The 6,190-nt window shown below is 35.5% G+C and overlaps 1 long non-coding RNA gene across 1 annotated transcript; it reads left to right on the top strand.

Annotated features, from left to right (window-relative positions):
* On the top strand, positions 5,572 to 5,984 carry LOC109848543. The gene is made up of 3 exons (XR_002248835.1): positions 5,572 to 5,652; positions 5,730 to 5,814; positions 5,967 to 5,984. It is a non-coding gene; the product is annotated as an uncharacterized LOC109848543 (long non-coding RNA).

Here is a 6,190-nt window from a genome sequence, read left to right as displayed (position 1 = left end):
GTTTTCCGTCTAGTTTGTTCCGTCTAGATTGGAGCAAACTAGACGGCAAATTCCGTCTAGTTTGTCAAACGAGACGGAAAACTCAACCTAGACGGATTTCCGTCTAGGTTGACTAGACAACCTAGACGGAAATCCGTCTAGGTTGAAGTAACCTAGACGGAAATTCCGTCTAGGTTGACTAGTCAACCTAGACGGAATTTCCGTCTAGGTTACTTCAACCTAGACGGATTTCCGTCTAGGTTGTCTAGTCAACCTAGACGGAAATCCGTCTAGGTTGAGTTTTCCGTCTCGTTTGACAAACTAGACGGAATTTGCCGTCTAGTTTGCTCCAATCTAGACGGAACAAACTAGACGGAAAACTTCCGTCTAGTTTGCTCCAACCTAGACGGAAATTTTTTCCGTCTAGTTTGTTCCGTCTAGTTTGGCCGATTTTCTACTAGTGAATTAGACCATTCTACTTCAAACTACTCTTACACAATAAGAGAAAGAAGTGTGAACTCTTTAATGAATATTGTTAATTTTAATAAAAGTTTAAGAGAAAGGATCTCACACTTTCTCCTTTGTAGCTGGAAAGTAGTTTGAGATAATAGTCTATTTATCACATGCCTAAAAAGAAAGGAAAAAAATCTTAGAAATCTTCCCATTTCTTCACAATCATTTCCTTATTTATTAAAACAAAAGAATATTTTAATGTAAGATATTATAGTTCAACTCCTCCTATAAATGACAGATTATTAAAGGAAAAAGAATATTCTAATGTGAGATACCATAGTTCAATTTCCTCATATAAATAAGAGATTATTAAAGGAAAAAGAATATACTAATGTGAGATACTATAGTTCAATCTCCTCCTCTAAATGAGAGAAGAGCTTCTCCGTAAATGAGAGAAGAGTAAGGAGCTATCATTAATACAATTGGTTTCAGACCTGTGCGATGCATGGATTTGTATAAAAGTATAGTTGACAATTTGAACAATTTGACATATAATTACCAACTTAACTCATAAAACTAAAAACTAATTTATCAAATTTTCTACTTTTAGAAATATTTTGTCAAATTAGAACACTTGTCAATTTGTTGCCATAGAATTTTATGGTAGGGTAATCGAGTCCTAATCATTTCTAACCTAGTAAAAGTGTTGGGCTAAGATTCAACCTAGCAAGAGGATGAAGTAGTCCAATGAGAATCAAATTTTATGACCCTCTCTACATGTATAGCACAACCATAACTTCCAAAATTTCTTGTATGCTACTTCCCCGTTATTTTACTTGATGTTACCTCCATGTTCTTTTGCAGCATTGATTTTATATACCGTTACATCCAGGTTCTTTTACCAAAGTTGCTAATACCTCTAGCTTTGAATATAATAATACCAGCAACTTTGAAATGCTATTATTTTTGGAGGTTAGCCAATAAACTAAAATTTAATTCTTTTTTCATGTTATTATTTCCAGGTTAGAAAATAAATCAAATATATTTTACTGCAATCCTAAAAATGCTTTAAAACTTTTGGCTTCTTAAAACCTATGTAGAACGAACTAAAAATCTGTGTGTTGTACTCGCTTCTCTTGCCGATTTGTCTATAAATATGAAGATAAATACAAATGTTTGACAAAAACTAATTAAAGTTAGAGGAAAAAGAACATAAGAGCGCAGTGCTCACTACTAAAAAATAACACATCCTAGGCAAAAAATTTCTTCTAAAATAGGCAGAATTCCATCTAAGTCAACCATCCTAGATGGAATTCCATCTAGGATGTTGGTTGGGTAAGTTTCCGTCTAGGATGGAGCATTCTAGATGAATTTCCATCTAGAAAAACTCTCCTAGACGAAAATAATCCTAGACGGACTACGATAACCGTCTAGGATAACTTCTAGATGGAATTTTTGTCTAGGACGTATCCTAAACAGGAATTCAATTTGGGATGTCCTATACGGAAATCTCGTCTAGAATGTTTGGTTACATCTTGAATGGAATTTCTGTCTAAGATGTATCCTAGACAAAAATTCCTTCTGGATGTTTCCATTCTTTTAAAAAAAATTAAAGTTTTCATTCCCCCTCAATTAATATCACCTACAATATCATCTAATAATAGCCCCACGTAAATCAATATACAATCCAACACATCAATCACATACCACATTACTCATTCTATTCCAATGCAAAATCCAACTAATATACATTACATTCCAAGATCAAACACAAACGAATAAACCATTTTCCACAATGCGGACGTTCAAAGTCCGCAAAAATAACTTATAATCAAAGTAAACATATCATGTCACAATATAAAACTATCAAATACGTATATTGTCACATATATATCATGTCTCCCCTGCAAATAATAATATCATCTAATACATAATACTAGTACTCCTAATGCATGCAATGCGTGCATGATCCTATCCACCTGTGAAAAAAAAATCAAACATATAAATGAATGTTGATATAAATAAAAATATTTTAAAAAATTAAAAAATATAAAATTATAGGGCTTTTTCGAGATATGTCCTCCACATTAAAGATACTTTTAAATTTGCCCACCAAATCATTGTAATTCTAAATTTACCCCTTAATTTGCTTTCGTCTCTCATATTTGCCCTCCATTTTAAACAAATGATAAAATTGTAACAGTTTCTTGCAAATAAATTTATTTTATGGCCTTTTTAATAATTGTGGACTAGAAGAGCTGGTGAATTGAAAATGTCATAATCTTCTCACAAATTATTCCCGCCTTCTCACAAATTCCCAATTTCAACGTACATGTTTTCTCCAAAAATCAAGGTTTATATTTAGGGGCTGTTTGGTTCGCTTAAAAGTCCCGTGGAAACAGGTTTCTGCGTCTGACACCATCCCCACGTCAGATTTTTTGTTTCCGCGGATTTCTTTTTGTGGCTTTGGTTCGCTATGGTTGAAGAGGGAAAAGGCCGCTGAAAACACCGCCACATCGGAGTTTTTTCCCCTCCCGATTTCCTTCCCCAACCAAGTGAAATCCACGAAAAACCTGGCCACCTCGGATTTTCTTCTCCCTCGTTGATTTCTTTGGAGACGCTATAGTTACCCCCTTTCTCTCCTCCCGTCGCCTCCCGCCAGAAACTCCTGCGGCCTCTTTGCTTCTCCTCTTCATCTCAAACCCAAAATCCCCAACCCAATTCCTCTCTCTCTTTCATGATTTCTAGGATTTCTTCATCTCTCCAAAGATGTCTTTCAACGGCGGTAGCTTCGTCCTCGAATCCGCGCTCGAGCGGTTCCTCTCTCGCCATCCCTATGTCCGCTCCGTCCCCAAACTTGTCGCTCTCTCTCAAAAGGTTATCTTTTTGAAACCCTAATGATTCAATCTTTCGATTTTTTTCTCAATTTTGTTTTGAATTGATATAAGGAGGAGCTTTGACAGCGGATGAGTCATTATGGTTGAGACGATCGCCGACCCTTCCCTTAAAGTTAAATGTGAAGGCTCCAAGAAATACCTGCCTTGTGGAAACTTAATTCTTATTGGAGGGGATCTTGCGTAAGTTCTTCTAGTTGTTTTGCTTTCTTTCTTGTTTCTTTGTATACGGAATCAGGAGTCCTTTTTGTCGTCTCAAAGTTAGCTCGCAATTGTGGAAGCATTTATATCATAAATCTTCAGTGCTGGTGAATGCATGAACTTCAAAACATTTTTTGCACCTTTTTTTGGGGGTCATTCAGTCTATTCAGCAATTAATAAGCTATCAAACCTTGTTATGTTTCCTTTTCATTTATCTTAATTTATAAGTTGTGGGTTGCATACACCAAGAAGTTCTTTGTCTTTGAATAATTATATCAAAGAGGTTCAACTAGAAAGACATTCGTCAGGGATTTTCTTGGTTATTCAGTCTACTAATCCAATTACGCTTCCTCACATTTTTCTTAAAACTATATTTTTCTTGCATAATGAGGATTATTCCTTTTAGTATGCGGCTGGATGAGGATTGGTTTATGGAGTAACAGAACTGAAGAAATACAAGGGGCCTCAGTCTTTTGTTATTCCTGGAAATCATGGTTGGTAGTCATCTTCAGACTGAAGATTTAGTGTCATACTCTCGTAATGGATATTTATTTTTCATAATCTGATAATTTTCAACAGATTGGTTTGATGGGCTTCACACTTGAATGAGGTACATATGTCATAAGAGTTGGTTGGGTGGTTGGTTTCTTCCTCAGAAAAAGGGTTACTTTGCTTTGCAACTTCCAAGAGGCTGGTGGGTTTTTGGTCTTGATCAGGCTCTTCAAAGTGACATCGATGTTTATCAGTTCAAGTTTTTTGCGGAGTTATGTCAGTCCAAGGTAACTTTACTTCTTTTGCTCCCTTGTACATTTTGTTACATAGCTAATGCTTTTTTAAGCCATTTCATCCCATGTCAATCCAAATAGCTTTCATCCTAGAACAGAAGGGGGATTTTTTTTTGTTGCAAATCATTCCATGATGTTTTACTTCAGTCTTCCAAATGTAAGGGGAGAGGGGGTGCGGGAAAATCATCAAAGATAGAGTTTATTTAGAGTTTCAGCATGTTTGGATCAAACATCATCGAAGATGTTGTCGTGTCATATTACTGTATTCTGTGCTTCGTACCTCTGTTGATATTATTTATTAGACAATAGCAGACAAACAATTTTTTCATCACAGTTGTGCATATAAAAGGTAGATGAATATAGTAATTTTTGTCTTCTAAGAATCTAAACAACTGTTTGTAGGAGTAATTTTCTCAAAGATATTCAACAAAATTTTAAAATAATTTTTAACTTGTGGGGGTGAAGGTGAGGATGAACATGATGTTGTCTGGTTCTGGTTGGAAAAGGACCAAGAGCAAGTGTGATCAGCTGATCAACCTTGGTGCAAAGTATGTTGAAGGTGAGGATGAACATGATGTTGTCTGGTTCTGGTTGGAAAAGGACCAAGAGCAAGTGTGATCAGCTGATCAACCTTGGTGCAAAGTATGTTGAAGGTGAGGATGAACATGATGTTGTCTGGTTCTGGTTAGAAAAGGACCAAGAGCAAGTGTGATCAGCTGATCAACCTTGGTGCAAAGTATGTTGTACATATCTTTTCTTTCACAGATATTTTTTACTTGTTCTCCAGTCCCTTGATTTGGTAGCCCTAATCCATCCTCCCGTTCTTATATTTCGGATGCTCATTCTCGGCCCAGTGAAGTCTCCTCTTCAGCAGCGACACTTTCTTTCAGTTAAGTTGTGTACATATACAGAAAAACTTCACCTTAGCCTAATAACACTTATTCAATTTTTCGTATAGGCTTCGTTCAAGTTTCCCTCAATATAAGATATATCTTGTTATTTTGGAAATATGTTTATGCCATTTAGGTACTTATATGTTGATGCATCTCTACGATGACTGGTTCTTTTTATTATCTGACATATTTAATTGAAATTCCTTCTTGCTTGCAAATATGTGTCTTCACCAGCAGAAGTTGCATCATCATGCAACGTGACATTTGCAATGCTCGCTGACCTTAAAAGTGCAGTATGTATATTTTAATCGATCCATAAATTTATATTAGTGTTGATTTGGGATAACTAGCTGTCTCAATTCATAGATTGATGTTGCATATGGAATAAATGGAGTTGCTAAAGGAATTGGGCCAGTCCATTGCTAAAGGAATTGGGCCAGGAAAAGGGTAAATGCCCAATACTTCTTTGTACACATTTGACATTTCAAATATCAGTTCATTTCAATTGTGATGAATTATGGCAGGTATGTGGATGTTTCTACAATTGATGTTGCTACTTCAAAATTAATTAACCAACATATTAAGCAAACAGGAGCATCATATTTAGAGGTGAGACATGTTTTTTATTTTGCCCCTTTCCTTTTCTTCAAGCAAATTATGTGACCTTGTTTTTTGTTTTGTTGTGTTGAATTTCATCTAGCATAAGAATGTTACACCTATATGTTTTTAATATATTGCAAATTATAGTGCTTTTTTTATAGGCTCCAGTTTCAGGCTCTAAAAGCCTGCAGAAGATGGGCAGCTGATATTTTTAACTGTATCTATATCTGTAGGTTCTTTTCACGTTAGCATAACATTAACATATATGTTTGTTGATGTATAAGGGGCAAATGACTATGTTTCTAGATGTTGGTAAAAGAAGACTATTATTGTACAAACCATGAATAAGGGACCAAATGGCTATGTTTCTGGAATATTGGTTGCG

Source organism: Asparagus officinalis, chromosome 7 (assembly GCF_001876935.1).
Source record: "Asparagus officinalis chromosome 7, Aspof.V1, whole genome shotgun sequence".
Lineage (NCBI taxonomy): Eukaryota > Viridiplantae > Streptophyta > Magnoliopsida > Asparagales > Asparagaceae > Asparagus > Asparagus officinalis.
This window is presented reverse-complemented; position numbering and strand designations above follow the sequence as displayed.